This window comes from Xyrauchen texanus, chromosome 32 (assembly GCF_025860055.1).
Source record: "Xyrauchen texanus isolate HMW12.3.18 chromosome 32, RBS_HiC_50CHRs, whole genome shotgun sequence".
Lineage (NCBI taxonomy): Eukaryota > Metazoa > Chordata > Actinopteri > Cypriniformes > Catostomidae > Xyrauchen > Xyrauchen texanus.
In genome coordinates this window covers 131,909-147,786 of record NC_068307.1, presented here as the reverse complement: position 1 = coordinate 147,786, position 15,878 = coordinate 131,909, and the positions used below count along the sequence as shown (strand labels likewise).

The window sequence follows — 15,878 nt, the reverse complement described above, 5'->3', positions numbered from 1 at the left end:
ATCTGTTAGGACTGGTGTCTATAGTATCTGTTATATATGGAGTTATGATGCACTGTCACACATGTTCTTCATGAATACATAATGACCTGTATTTGAATTCAAAGTAATCATTTGTTTTTCTTTTTTGTTATCTATAAATCAGCCTAAGATCAAATAAGGGCAATATAGTGTCACCCACATACACAATCATATTCTTACGATATTAAAATATCAAGATAATATGTGCATTCAAGTTGTTTTGAGGAACACAATAACTATTAGGTATTACATAATTATAGAATTTAATATAGATTAGATATAGAATTAAAGACAGACAAACAGAAAGATTGTTGAATTTAAATGGCACAAACAATTGCATGTTGATGTATGTACATTAGTTCCAGCTGCACGTATGACATTTTTTCACTTCATAAATAATTTCAAACAATATTGTAGTTTTGTTTTGAACATATATAAAGGTAAAAAGGACATTAGAGCATGAAAAATTGTAAGCATGAAAGTATTTCGTAAGTGGCACCCTTTTCCTCTTTATATTTTACTTGCATTGTTTGTAATCTGGCACCTGTTTATTGTTGCTTTTACATTGACATTCCACTATCCATCAATGCACACATTTTACAGCCTATTTACACTGGACATTCAAATCATGTCATGTGATTAAAATATGAATATATGATATCGGGACTGAAACATTGATAAACACGTTTTTCTTTTTTCATCAATGCTGACGTCACTGGTGCTCTAGTCGACCAATGAAATGCGAGCGGCGCGACGCGACGCAACTGTGATGGGCGCGTCGCGTCCTGTGTGTGACGTTGTTACATGAAATAATTTAATTGGTCGCTGGTCGGTCTAGACAATTGGAGGCGGGGAAACTGAAGAGTCGTTACAGCCCTCTTTAAAACCGTCAGAACCGACAGAACCGACTCACGCGCTCCGAGTCAATGAGAATAATTCATAGAGGACAGTCCACACACCCCCATCTTCAAGTTGTGTGCTGTTATCCGCGTTTCTATTTGACGTAAGCTTCAAGAAATACGAGAAGATTATCATTTGAAGGACATTTTTCCATAATTCATCGTTACACCGAAAATCTGAGCGGTAAGTCCGAACGCTTTTAATACCGTGAGAATGCCCATGTCATGTCTATTAGAAACGACGTATATTTTTATTATTATTATAATTATTATCATTTGTCAGATTTTTTTCAGACATTATTGTCATGATATTTTAACACTTATTCCTCAAAGAACAGCTGTAAACTATTGAAGACAATTTGTTTAATCAGAATCAGAATTAGTTTTATTGACAAGTATTCTTACACATACAAGGAATTTGTCTTAGTGACAGAATCTATCTAGTGCACAAACAAAACAACAACAAACAGAGATGATAAGAATAATAATAAAATAGAATAAAAATAATGTATAAAGTGGATAGAAAATAAAGTATATAATATATATATATATATATATATATATATATATATATATATATATATATATATATATATATATATATATACAAATAGTTATATATAGTGTAAGGGAATGTAATGCAGAAGAGGTAGGATATGTTGGATAAATATAAATAGACTAAACTGTGTATTGCACATAATTATTGCTCAATGGGGCAGTTTTAAAATCTGTTCTTGTGCCTGGATGTCCCGGCGCTTGGTGCTCTGTAGTGGTCCAGAGTGATTCTACCTGCACATTTCCTCACTCTGGAGACGTACAGGTGTTGGAGGTGGGCATGGGGCACCAATAATCCTCTCAGTAATCCTGACTCTCTGTTGTAGTTTCCTTCTGTCTGATTTGGTGGCTGAACCAAACCGGACAGTTATAGAAGAGTACAGGACAAACTCAATGACGGACGAGTAGAGCTGTGTCAGCAGCTCCTGTGGCAGGTTGAACTTCCTCATCTGGCGAATGAAGTACAACCTCTACTGAGCCTTCTTTATAATGGAGTCTTTGTGGGATTTCACGATGTGAATTTCTGATGGTACTATTATTGTCTGATTAAAAAAATCACGATTTCAACGATTATCTGCAAATGTTCCTATTATGCAACAATAAAAACCTCCACAAACATATCACAACTTAAGTTTTAGTGCAGCATTCATTAGGACATGCAGTTAATATTCCTACTTCTAACTGAAAATAAGTTGAAAACATTTAAGTAGGTGCAATTTTCTTTATCTGCCCTCTGACACCAAAATGAACTGTACCTTTTCAACAAATGTATGTATATAAATATTCTATATAATTAAATAAAAAAATAATAATAATATATATAAATGAAAAAAAAAAAAAAAAAATTGATGTGTTCGCCGCTTTTGCTGACACTTCGTCTGCACGTTTTGTATACTGGATACCCCTCTTCAACAACTCCTATGTTACTTTTAGACAAAATGCTCCCAAACAGATTTAATTTAATTTAATTCACTTCTTCTGCGGATACAAGTCTGTGAGATCACGTTGTTCCACCATGTTTTCATTTTGCGAGTTTCACGTGTGCTGAAAGTTCACACTCTGCCATAGTAACAGCCTCACAGACCAGCCAGGCAGAGGGCAGGGCGCACGCGCAGCACAAGTCGTTAGACCCACACCGAAAATTATTGTCAATTATTTTTAAATAGACAAAATGGTTGTTTTTTTCCGGTTTTTAGTTGTAGCTTCCAAATTTGTACGGTTTAATAACCGTAACTATTTTAATCATGGTTAATTGTGAAATCGGGTAATTGCGACATCCCTAGAGTCAATGTGGGTCTCCCACTTCAGGTGCTGTGAGGTGGTAGTGCCCAGGAACCTGAATGACTACACTGTTGGCACAGTGCTGTTCAGAATGGTGAGGGGGGTCAGTGTTGTGGTGTCCTCCTAAAGTCCACAATCATCTCCACTGTTTTGAGCGTGTTCAGCTCCAGGTTGTTTTGACTACACCAGTGAGCCATCCAGGTAGAACAGCGAGCAACACACACACACTTTGGTTCCAGCTGTAGAGCTGGAACCACAACAGGGTGTTTGGGTGACGTCTCGGTGGCATACTCGCTCAGCAAAGTGACACCACTCTCCCATTCCTGTTAGGGTTTCCAATTGATTCTCTCCACTCAGTGATGCTTCCATTGAGAATCATGTTGAAAGGGCCCTAATAATTGGTGATTCTATTGTAAGGAACGTGGAAATAGAGACTCCAGCCACTATTGTTAAATGCATTTTGGGTGCCTTAGCATCTGACATCAGATCAAATTTACAAGTGCTGGCTAATGCTAAATGTAAATTTTCTAAAATTGTTATCCATGTCGGCACTAATGACGTCCGGCTTCGCTAGTCGGAAATCACTAAAGATAATTTTAAAGAGCTGTGTGGATTTGCAAAAATGATGTCAGACACTGTAATTTGTTCTGGTCCCCTCCCTGCTCGTTGTGGTGACGAGGTTTATAGTAGATTAGTGTCACTGAATGGCTGGATGTCTGAGTGGTGTCTGCAGAATAAAATAGGATTTATAGACAATTGGAAGAGTTTTTGGGGTAGACCTGACCTGCTAAAGAGAGACGGACTCCATCCCTCCAGGGAAGGTGCCGCTCTCCTCTCTAGTAATTTGGCTCATAGTCTTAATAATGATAGTATTTTTAAGCCCAGGTAAGGATGCAGACAAACTGGTTAATCCAAACATCTGCTAGCTGCCTTGAGATGTCACACAGGTCACATAAACTACAACACATAGAGACTGTATCACCTAGATATCATATAGAGACTGTGTCTGTGAACTACCAAACACAAATCCCTCACCAAATAATTTAGATTTTTTTTTATTATGGTCAAACTTGAAAAATATATTTTTTTAAGATAAACATCATATAAAAATAGGGCTACTAAACATTAGATCTCTTTCTACCAAAGCACTAATTGTCAATTAAATGATTACAGATCATAGATTGATGCGCTCAGTTTGACTGAAACCTGGCTTAAACCGGATGAATATATTAGTTTAAATGAATCTACTCCCCCAGGTTATTGTTATAAACATGAGCCTCGTCTGAAGGGTCGAGGAGGAGGTGTTGCTACAATTTATAGTGAAGTTTTTGGTGTTACTCAGAGGACAGGATATAAATGTAAGTCTTTTGAACTAATAATGCTTAAGGTGACACCGTCAGGTATAAATAAAAAATATCTGTCATCTTTTGTCCTCGCTACAGTATATAGATCACCCGGGCCTTATTCTGATTTCCTTAGTGAATTTGCTCATTTATCAGATCTTGTAGTTACTGTAGATAGATCATTAATTGTTGGTGACTTCAACATTCACATAGATAATGAAAATGACACATTGGGATTAGCATTTATCGATATTCTCAACTCTCTTGTAGTCAGACAAAATGTAACAGGACCAACTCATCGCCATAATCATACGCTAGATTTTATTCTGTCATATGGAGTTGATGTTGATAAAGTAGAAATTCTGCAGCCGAGCGACGACATCTCGGATCATTACCTCGTCTCTTGTATGCTGCGATCAGCTAATGTTACTCAATCTACACCACGCTATCGTTCAGGTAGAACTATTCTTTCGACCACTAAAGATAGCTTCAATAATACTCTTCCAGATCTATCTCATATACTCAATAAACCCCAAAGCCCAGAAGAACTTGATGAAATAACAGAAAATATAAATGCAGTCTTCTCTAGCACTCTTGATAGTGTCACCAACCCTTCGATTAAAGAAAATTAAAGAAATAAGCCCTGCACCATGGTACACTGATCACACTCATGCTCTCAAGAGAGCAGCTCGGAAAATGGAGCGCATGTGGAAAAATACAAAATTAGAAGTATTTCGTGGTGCATGGAAGGATAGTGTCTGTAGCTACAGACAGGCACTAAAAGCTGCCAGATCAGCATATTTTAGCAAACTCATAGAAAATAACCACAACAATCCTAGATGTTTATTCAGTACTGTGGATAAATTGGTTAGGAATAAAGCTTCAACAGAACCAGATATTCTGTCGCAGCACAAGAGTAATGACTTAATGAATTTCTTTACTGATAAAATTAAAACAATATAAAATTGGAATTATGCAATCATCTGTCACAGTAACTCAGAAAACAGTGTCTCATAATTTTCCTCACATGCAACTTCAATCCTTCTCTGTCATCGGCCATGAAGAACAAAACTTAGCAAAACATAAAAAGCAACAACATGTTTGTTAGATCCAATACCAACTAAGCTCTTAAAAGAGGTATCCCCTGTAATCTCAGAACCTCTTCTTAATATCATTAACTCCTCGCTATGCTTAGGACATGTCCCAAGAAACTTTAAAATGGCAATTATCAAATTGCTTATTAAGAAGCCACAACTTGATCCTGGAGAACTGGCTAATTATAGACCGATTTCAAATCTGCAGCACATACTTGCTTTGGGTTATGAATTGAGCGCTGACACATTTCTGACACACTTTGTCTAATGATGGACTACACTCTTATAATGGAATACATAGACTATCAATTAATTACCAAACAAAATCCTTCATCAGCCAATTAACAAGGTTTTTTGTGAGGGTTAGGTTTAGGGGTAGGGTTCGGGTTAGGGGATAGAATCAATAGTTTGTATAGTTTATAAAAGTCATTATGTTTATGAAGAGTCCTCATTAGGATAGCTGCACCAACATGTGTGTGAGTGTGTGTGTGTGTGTGAGAGAGTGTGTATGTGTGTGTGTGTGTGTGTGTGTGAGAGTATACGTGTGTGTGTCTGTGAGTGTGTGTGTGTGTGTGTGTGTGAGTGTATGTGTGTGTGAGTGTGTGTGTGTGTGTGTGTGAGAGTGTATGTGTGTGTGTGTGTGTTTACAATGCACCTTTGATGCCCCAAATGATGCATGTGCCCACTGTGATCCTCAAATATAATTTGTATTTCGCTAGAGACAGCCAAGATATTCATGAACAGAACTGTGAATCAGCTGCTACATTTAATCTGTATTCTGACAAATCATTGACGGATTTAGGCATTGGCGACATGGGCAGCCACCCGGGGTGGCATCTTGCTGAGGGCGGAACTGAACAGTATTAAGGTTATGGTGAACTGAGGGTTTAGTAGCAGGATGACTGACAGGAGAGGATACTCGTGCACCTTTGTTTTCCTTTAGCATCAGTCTGGAGTGTCTGTGTAGCCGATGAGACCCGTCTGAAGTCTCCAGGTGAAGCACAGATGCATCAGAAGAGTTTCATGTGGTCAGTGTAAAGGACACGTCTGGTGGTTTGAGAGGTTTGATGAAGACACAGAGGGTGATGTGCTGAAACCAGTGATTAGAGGATGAAGAGTGGAAGCACGAGCTCTCTCTCTTCATTTATGTGTTGTTTAATCCAGTCACACGGGTGGTAGACAGAGAGCATTATAATCACATCTCGACTTCAAAAGAATTGATTTCCTTCTAATTCTGTTGATTCGAATCCTCCTCTTCTTAGAAGTCTCAGACTTGCTCTTTTGAAGACTTTTCTGTCGGAGCTGTCAAGAGACATATTTCACAGGTCACGATAACAGGTTGTTTTTTGTTATCCTGAGGCACTGTATGATAGCTGTGATGCAGAATTTTATTTTGATTGACCTGGAGTCACACATTGATTTGTGTATATTAGACAGTGATGTACTGGGACTGCTAGTCAGATTCGAACCATGTTTTCTTTTGTGGGATGTTTGTGATATCTGTGTACATGCTGCATGCAGTCTCTATTGTACCGAACGTACATCAGTTATTTGCACCAGACACACACAAACACACATGCATGCGTGCACATACACACACAAACACATAAATTCACGCTCACAAACACACATACATAAACACAAACATGCACGCGCACACACACACACACACACACACACACAAACACACACATGCACGCGCACACACACACAAACACATACATGCACGCACACACACACACACACACACACATACACGCACACACACACATGCACGCACACACACACACAGACACACACAAACACATACATGCACGCACAGACACACACACATGCACGCACACACACAAACACACAGAGCTCTAGATTCAGTTACATAAATACTATGATTAATACTCTGGATGACAGTTCAAATTAATTAATGTGTGCTGCTCCTGTAATGCTACAGGATAGAATAGAACAATAGAGTTAAAGAGAACGAGGAAGATATTAATCACAGCTGGTCTGTTCTCACTGAATCACATCTCAAACAGATTTTAAGTGTTGATGTGACAGATCTCAGTGCAGTCGATTGAGCTGAAAACATACACATAACCTCCATTTAATCAACACATCCTCCATGTGAAGTCACACTTTTGTGTCACACTGAGGTTAAATAAACACTGATTGTACATCACTGAAGTTATAAAGTAATGACTGTTAATTATTAAGTATTTTAAGATGTCCTGATTGATTTCCCTGCAGCCGCTGATTTCACTTTGTGTTTCTTTACCCCTCTGGGGTCTGAGGGTGTTTTGGGCCCTGGAAAAGTTTTGACAAGCCAAGTTTTAAGTTAAAAGAAGTAATCTGACTGTAAATTTTCTTTAAATAAAGACTTAATTTCAGACCTACACTACCGTTAAAAGAAGTCTCTTCTGCTCACCAAGACTGCATTTATTTGATCAAAAATACAGTAAAAACATTGATATTTTGAACTCTTTTTACAATTTAAAAGAACTGTTTTCTATTTGAATATATTGTAAAAGGCAATTTGTGATCAAAGCTGAATTTTCAGCATCATTACTGCAGTCTTCAGTGTCACATGATCCTTCAGAAATCATTATAAGATGCTGATTTTCTAATATGGGCATATTTAAAGTGCATTTTACTCATTTAACCTGAACACATATTTGTTGATGATAATGAGGCAGCATAAACACTAGTTAAAATATAATCTAAACATTCATATTATTTTTATATCATATTTATATTATACAGCATACAATTGAAATACCTGCTTTAGCCAAAACTGCATTTAAATGTAACTAAAACTTGCTTATTATGAGTCATATTTCAAATGTCAATACTCTGAATCCTGGCTGGAAACAGTCCCACTAGTAAAATATGTACATGTTTATATAAAATAGCATGACAACTAATGAAAACTAAAGGACTTACTCGTCCGAAATTGTATCATCGGCTGTATCAAGTCTCTCTTCAAAATACAAACGTTCATCGGAGTCCCGCTCTTCTGAGGAAAATGTTAAATCTTCCTTACTATCCAGGAGTTTCCTCAACTGTGTATCTTGCAATCTTTCAAATGTGCAGATAAATGAACGAACTTGTTGTTTTTAAGACACAGTCAATTTCCCTTGATCGTCTCAGCACATCAGCGTAGGAATGGCGCGCTCTGCTGGTGGGTGGGATCACATTATCTATAATTAGATGAACCGGTAAAAACTGTACATCGCTTTGTTTCATACAAATTACGTTGCAGGAGAATATTTGTTTTAAATTGGAATAGTTTTATTAAAAGTAGAAATCTTAAGCTTTCTTTAGACATATATTTCATGTTTGTGTGAAAATAATTAGTTGAGTTTTATTTTCTTTATTTTACAAAAGCACAAGGTTTTGTTGTTATTGTGAGTGTACACAAATAAAAGTAGACCCTTTATAGTCTCTAATGATGTCTTACACTTATCTGTATACCCAAAATGATGGAGTATTTTAAGTTGTTTCTGCTGTAATTACGAAAATATCCAGCAGGACGTGCCGGCCCATCCGTCTACCCCAGAGGGTTAATATGGTCTCATGACAGATATGAAGTGTATGTCTGAGTCAAATGTTGAGTCAAATTTTCAAATGTAATTTTGTACAAGATAAAATCCTCTTCATAAGGTGTCAATAGAGCAGCGTTGTGATCCCACATCAGAATTCAGTTTGGAAGCAGGTCATTTCTCTCTTCTTTTGTTTTAATTCAGTTTGATAAATAATTGAACTGAATGTGACTGCAATTATATCACTGTTAATTCTTGCTAATGAAACATTGTCTCTTTCTACTCGACCAATGGTGTTATTGTTTAAGAGGAAATGAATGTCTATAGTGTCTTTTGTCTCCAGACCTTGACTTTCATTGGTGTCTGCTGATGTCATTGGTCAAGCTTTGACTTCCGATTGGTCACTTGAGTCCATTAGAGCTGTGGCAGGATATCGATTTGTCATGTGGTCATAGTTACCACCAGGGAGGACAGGAGTGGAAGACCCTTTGTTTGGGGCACACAAGACACTGGCACAGATTGGCGTTTGAGGGACCGACCTGAACTGAGCCGCTGCTGTGCTCTTCTATTGTTGCAGCTGACATGCCAATATATGGAGGATTCCCTCATCTGCCTAGCACCTGACCGACCCAACACTGCCTCAGTGTTCTCCTCTACGCTCGAGATGTTCCTCCACAATAACTTCCTCACAGAGATACCAGAAGTGGCAGCTGTGGAGAGAGTGTTTGCTAAATGCAACAAATACGGTGACAACCTCTGAAAAATGGGATCCATTCTTATATGAAAATAAATAATTTTTTGTGAGATGAATAGAATTACTTTAGAGTTTAATAATGGTAGAAACTTCACCTGGCACACCAGTGTGAACTTGAGGGGAACTGACTTCATGTATCTACTTCAAATCACAAGAACTCCAGTTTATTCAAATAAAGTTCTGAGAAAAGCTCCAGCAGAATTTCAGTGCAAATCACTTTATTATATTATTAAGAACGGTTGACAGAAAAGCGTCTATGCGCATGTATGACACACTGTTTGTACGTGCAGTCTCGTGGAACACATGTATGTAAGGTTCTCACTCTTTCTTTAAGTCTTCTGAATCATTTTTTGCAAAAACAATATCTTCTATGAATATATCTTCATTTATATGCTGTAAATGACCTCAGATATCTCATCTCAGGAGGTGTTTTTAGTTCAGTTCACTTTATTTCCACAACACATTGTGAACGCAACTCTGCAGCCTCTACATCTGAGATTAAACATAAAATAATACAAAAACACCTCGAACCATTATTTATATTTCAGTGATTAGTATCATCATTATAATTATTATTTTACATTTATAATTGTTTTCATGTCTTCATTTGCGTAAGTAATTTTCTGCCTGCATGTTTAGACGGATTCTTGCCTGACGGTAAATGGAAAGATGGTTACTTATACATATATATTATTATTTTATCACTTTAATATAATGTTGTTTAATATAGTGTTGTTTAGTTAGGACAACTCTTGGAGATAGATTTCAAAACATTTGTATTGATTATAATGACAGTGAAGTAAGCTTAGTCTTGGCGGACTCTGAGGCAGAAGAGACATGCTGCTGCTGTACCAACATCAAGAAAAAGCTCCCCATAAAGTAGATATAGACAGGTGTTGCTGGGGAAGTTGAGGGATAATGCTACACATACTGCGATGTGGTAGCCATTTTTCGGTGCATTACGTGAGGTAAGTTGCAGCTTTATATATTTTGACACAAGTGAAAAGCTTCCAATTGGGTGGAGGATGAGGTAGGATGAGGTACACCTGTTCGACCTGTCAGCCGCGCCATGAAGAGTTTCCTAACTGAACTTACTGTCATTTCAGATTGGACAACTCTCGGAGATAGATTAAAGATTTTTATGGATTATAATGACAGTGAAGTAAATTTAGTCTTTGCGGACTAGATCTGCTTTACGCATGCTGCTGCTGCTGCTGCTGCTTGACATGTCAAGTCTAGTCATTTTTATTTGTATAGCGCCTTTCACAACACACATCATTTTAAAGCAGCGTTAAAGAAAATCATGCATTTACAACAACAACAAAAAACACGAGTCAATATGCTGCTGCTGTTGGCACGAAAACATGATGCTGCTGACACAGTAGAGACAAGCTGCTGCTGCTGTACCAACATCAAGATAAAGCCCCCAACCAGCTATATTTAAAGATAGATAATACAAGCAAACAGTACTGTCTTCTCTGTCTTCTATTTGGTTAAATATGGTTGTTTAGCTGGAGGATGTCATAGGTTCCCATCACCGGAAGGAAGAGAGGATGCAAGGCAAGGTGGAATACAGGATTGCAGGTATTGGGACATGTGAGAGAGGACAAAATCATGCTATAAAAATTGATAACCATGCCATGTCTGTTTGTGAATACTAAAAGGAAGACAGCACATTAATAATAGTCAGGAATATTAGTATGAGGTTTACATGTGGACTCTCCAGACCTTAAAACCCATAAAGCTATGAGGAAAATGAAACCTAGGGCTGTTGTGTGATCATAGGGAACACTGGACCTTCTTATCTTATGTTACAGTAGTGAGAGAGCTACATGTTTAGCTTTGCCTTTGGGGAATTCCTTTAGCCCATTCAGTAATGCTGGATGATGGATGGGTGAAACTATTGATGTTAGGATTCTGCAGTCGTAGATGGAAATGAGTGCCTGCTAGGGTGGCTGCAGATTTGGTTGCAAATTACAAGTTTAAACAAATGACTACATGCAAATATAATGACAATTGTTGGAAAGGTGGGAAGAGACAAAACCAACACAGAGGTTTGGAATAATTCAAGCAAGTTTTAAGAGCTGGCCTCATATTTTATCAGAAGTATTCATGAATAGAAGATTTAGGAGGTGCCAGTGATCTAATATTATTAATCTGATTTCGTAGATAAAATGTTAAATATGCAGACCAGCTGAGTCGAGCTATTATATATATAGGGATCAAATAATGACCTTTAAAATAATATTGACTAATGCTTAAACGTCACATAGAAGATGATTAGTTTGCCTTAGACATACCCATAACACACACGGTTATTATACCCAGGGCAAGAGAAGGATTCGGCGGCCAGTCTGTAGACCGCTTAAGTCTGAATGTCCAACCTGCTAAAAGAGCTGCATCTTTAATTGGGGGAAGTAGTAGGCTGATAAAATTAGTCATATTATATTAAACTGCTCAAATATTTAAGTGAGCCCAGATATGCATGAATAGCATGATACAGTGAATTAGGAAATTATCACTGAAAATTTTATAAAGTGCCTTTACACAGCCGACAGCTTTACACAACTGCTCTGTGCTTCATCAGATCTGTGTAAAATGCAGCGTCAAGATGAAAAGTTTTGGTTCTTTTAAATTAAATGCAGCATCTGGCAGCTTAAACAGTTGTTTACCCAATTCATGAGTTATTATCATATTTCAAGGTTAACTTCAAAATTCACATTCTATATTCATCATTTAAATATGATCTCAGTTGCATTGTACTGCTGTGTAAATGCATTCATGCCTGCTCTGATTAGATTTAAAGTCAATAACCAAATGCCACTTCAGATGCAAATTCTATGCCACCTGGACAAGTCAAATCAAGTCATTTTTATTTGTATAGTGCCTTTCACAACACACATCATTTCAAAGCAGCTTTACAGAAGATCAGCATTAACAGAACATAAAACTGTAATATCTATAAAGTCTTAGAGTCATCATTGTGTAGTTTGATTAAGTATGATTGTGAATTGTGTTTAAAAATAAGTAATTAAATAATAATTGTATTAATAACCTCAGTGAGCAGCTCAAGGCGACTGTGGCAAAGAAAACAAAACTCCATAAGATGATGATTAATGGAGAAAAATAATCTTGGGAGTAACCAGACTTGCTGTGGGGTCCAGTTCCCCTCTGACTAACCCCACCCTAACCCTAAACCAGACTCACTGTGGGGGCCAGTTCCCCTCTGACTAACCCCACCCTAACCCTAAACCAGACTCACTGTGGGGGCCAGTTCCCCTCTGACCAACCCCACCCTAACCCTAAACCAGACTCACTGTGGGGGCCAGTTCCCCTCTGACTAACCCCACCCTAACCCTAAACCAGACTCACTGTGGGGGCCAGTTCCCCTCTGACTAACCCCACCCTAACCCTAAACCAGACTCACTGTGGGGGCCAGTTCCCTCTGACCAACCCCACCCTAACCCTAAACCAGACTCACTGTGGGGGCCAGTTCCCTCTGACTCACCCCACCCTAACCCTAAACCAGACTCACTGTGGAGGTCAGTTCCCCTCTGACTAACCCCACCCTAACCCTAAACCAGACTCACTGTGGGGGCCAGTTCCCCTCTGACCAACCCCACCCTAACCCTAAACCAGACTCACTGTGGGGGCCAGTTCCCCTCTGACTAACCCCACCCTAACCCTAAACCAGACTCACTGTGGGGGCCAGTTCACCTCTGACTAACCCCACCCTAACCCTAAACCAGACTCACTGTGGGGGCCAGTTCCCCTCTGACTAACCCCACCCTAACCCTAAACCAGACTTTCTGTGGGGGCCAGTTCCCCTCTGACTAACCCCACCCTAACCCTAAACCAGACTCACTTTGGGTCCTAACCCCACCCTAACCCTAAACCATACTCACTGTGGGGGCCAGTTCCCCTCTGACTAACCCCACCCTAACCCTAAACCAGACTTGCTGTGGGGGCCAGTTCCCCTCTGACCAACCCCACCCTAACCCTAAACCAGACTCACTGTGGGGGCCAGTTCCCCTCTGACCAACCCCACCCTAACCCTAAACCAGACTCACTGTGGGGGCCAGTTCCCCTCTGACTAACCCCACCCTAACCCTAAACCTAGCCTAGAGGCTCAAGGGTGGGCTATTTTGAGGCAATTATTAGTCTATATATTCCATTATAAGAGTGTAGTTCATCAATAGACCGAGGTGATGCAGGCAGAGATCAGGGATGTGAAACGCAGTTCAACCTGGCCGAATATTTCGGTGAGGTTCGGTGAGGTCCATCATAAATCCAAGGTTCAGACAATGGCATATGAAGTATCAGTTCATCCTCTGTAGTCCATCACCTGGTGTAAAGATGGTATAAAACAATGTATCCCTGTGCACTCCAAAGCTAGGTGAGACTTTAGAGCATAGTGTCACACACCTTAAAAGACAGACTCAAACAATCCATTATGAGCCGGTCTATAATCCATACCACTCTGTAATATGTAACCTGGTGAGATTACACTAACTGGGCTCAGGCATACGATCAACCTGGTGCAATCTAATATTCATGCTGCAGTTACCAGCCAGGGGACTAAAGCGGTTGTCATGTGATAGCTGCTTATAATCTTTCAGCGTCATTGAATGTACATATAATCTTTGATGTGTCATTGTGTGGTTTTACTTTATAGCTGGAAGAATAGATGGTACTGGTGCAGCATTGGTGTTGTCATCTTGTCTTGGTTATGGGCACTCGTTGTCTATGTGAAGTCGGAGATTGGGTTCGGTTGGCGGAGATATTTTGAGGGTGAACCGTGGCGCTCATAAATGAAAGCAGTCAGCAATGGAATCTTCCGTGTTTGGGTGGGAGTTTAATGTAAACACAGATATCAGATACGAGTCATGTCTTCAGTGAATGTAATTAAGTCAAAAGATGGGATCTCTGCATTAAGCCCTGCAGTGTAAAAGCAGCCTAGAGGCTCAAGGGTGGGCTATTTTGACTTGGGCCAGAACATATCCACCTAGCAACCATTCAGAACACATCAACTACATAGCAACCTTCAAAAAACCCCACTCAGATCTACTTATCCACGATGCCATGGCAGCCCCTCAAAACACTGAAGCATCATGGCAGCAAGTTTTGCATGGGCAAACTCCAGTCCAAAGTCTAGTTTGATTGGTTTTATCTGTTTTTAGTCCAGGGTTCTGTGGAAATGTTCCCTCAGTTTCATGGCTTTTCACTGACAGATGTGCTTTGGTGTTGTGATATTGAGAAAATAATGTCATGACACATATATGACATCACTGATGCAGAAGCTCTAGTTTACTGACCATCCCCATGAGTTCATGTTTCCTCTGTGTACCTTTTTTACATGTTTGAATATGCATGTGTGAGCTAACCCTTATGTGTTTGTAAGTGTGTGTGTTTACTTGTGTAAGGTGAGTGTGATATATTAACTCCAATACCTGTAGTGATCTCAGTGTGGGAACCTGAGCAGACCTGACAGGATGTGAAGCACAGGACTATAAATAAATCACATTTTCAATGAGTCACTCTCCACGCTGCCTCCTGGGAAAGACACAGAAAATGTTGGGAGTGGAAAAGGGGAGTGAAGGAGGAAAGAGGAGGAAAAAAAGAGAAAAGAAGGTCACGCTCGAGCTCATCATATATGATCATTAAACAAACATTCTTGTCTATCTAATGACTGTGGTGTTGCCACAACTCTTCTGTGGCTGATGAATAAAAACCCTCTTCTCTGATTTATACTGAGCCTGAAGCTTCTTTTTGAGATGAATGAGAGAGTACTCGACTGGAATGAATGAGATCTGTCCAATCTCCCGGCAGTGAGGCTTTGATTTCACAGGAATCATGTGACGTACATCCATGTGATGAATGCCCCTCACTACAAGAGCAGAGACTGTGACCTCACATCTCACTTCATCACATACACCCGTTTCCAATGGTGTTGCCCGTATTGTTTATTTAACACATGCAAGAGAGAGATGAAGAGGTTGACCTGTAATGAATCTTCACCACACAAATCTCATTAATCACTGAGCATTCCAGAGTCCTTAAATCCTCTCCAGATGGAGGGAAAATGGAGAAGGTAATAGCTGCAGGCATAGCTCCAAAAAGGGGCGTGAGCTAGAAATCGTCATTAAAGATATAGGGAGCCCCTAACCGGTGCCCAATACGTCACACATAAAACTCTGAACCTTCAACCAAAATTCTTGGATCTTAACACACCACCAAAAAAACATGAGCCATATGCTCGAGGCAACATTTAAATAAATGTCTGAATTAAACACTCTGAACATTTTTGTCCATATTGAATGTAAATTTGAGATAATGGGGTGTAATTTCACTTCTCCAGTTAGTTTGACAGAAAGGTTTTGCAGTGGTGAAATTGGTGC

General features: G+C 39.2%; 1 protein-coding gene across 3 annotated transcripts in view; it reads left to right on the top strand.

Moving 5' to 3' along the window:
- Nucleotides 1-940: 940 nt before the first annotated feature.
- Nucleotides 941-15,878, top strand: part of LOC127626074 (sodium-coupled neutral amino acid transporter 3-like) — a 67,242-nt gene continuing 52,304 nt past the window's right edge. For all 3 annotated transcript variants that reach the window (XM_052101624.1, XM_052101625.1, XM_052101623.1), the window contains exon 1: nucleotides 941-1,101. The gene's annotated coding sequence lies outside the window, so the exon portion shown is untranslated. The remainder of the gene's footprint in view (nucleotides 1,102-15,878) is intronic.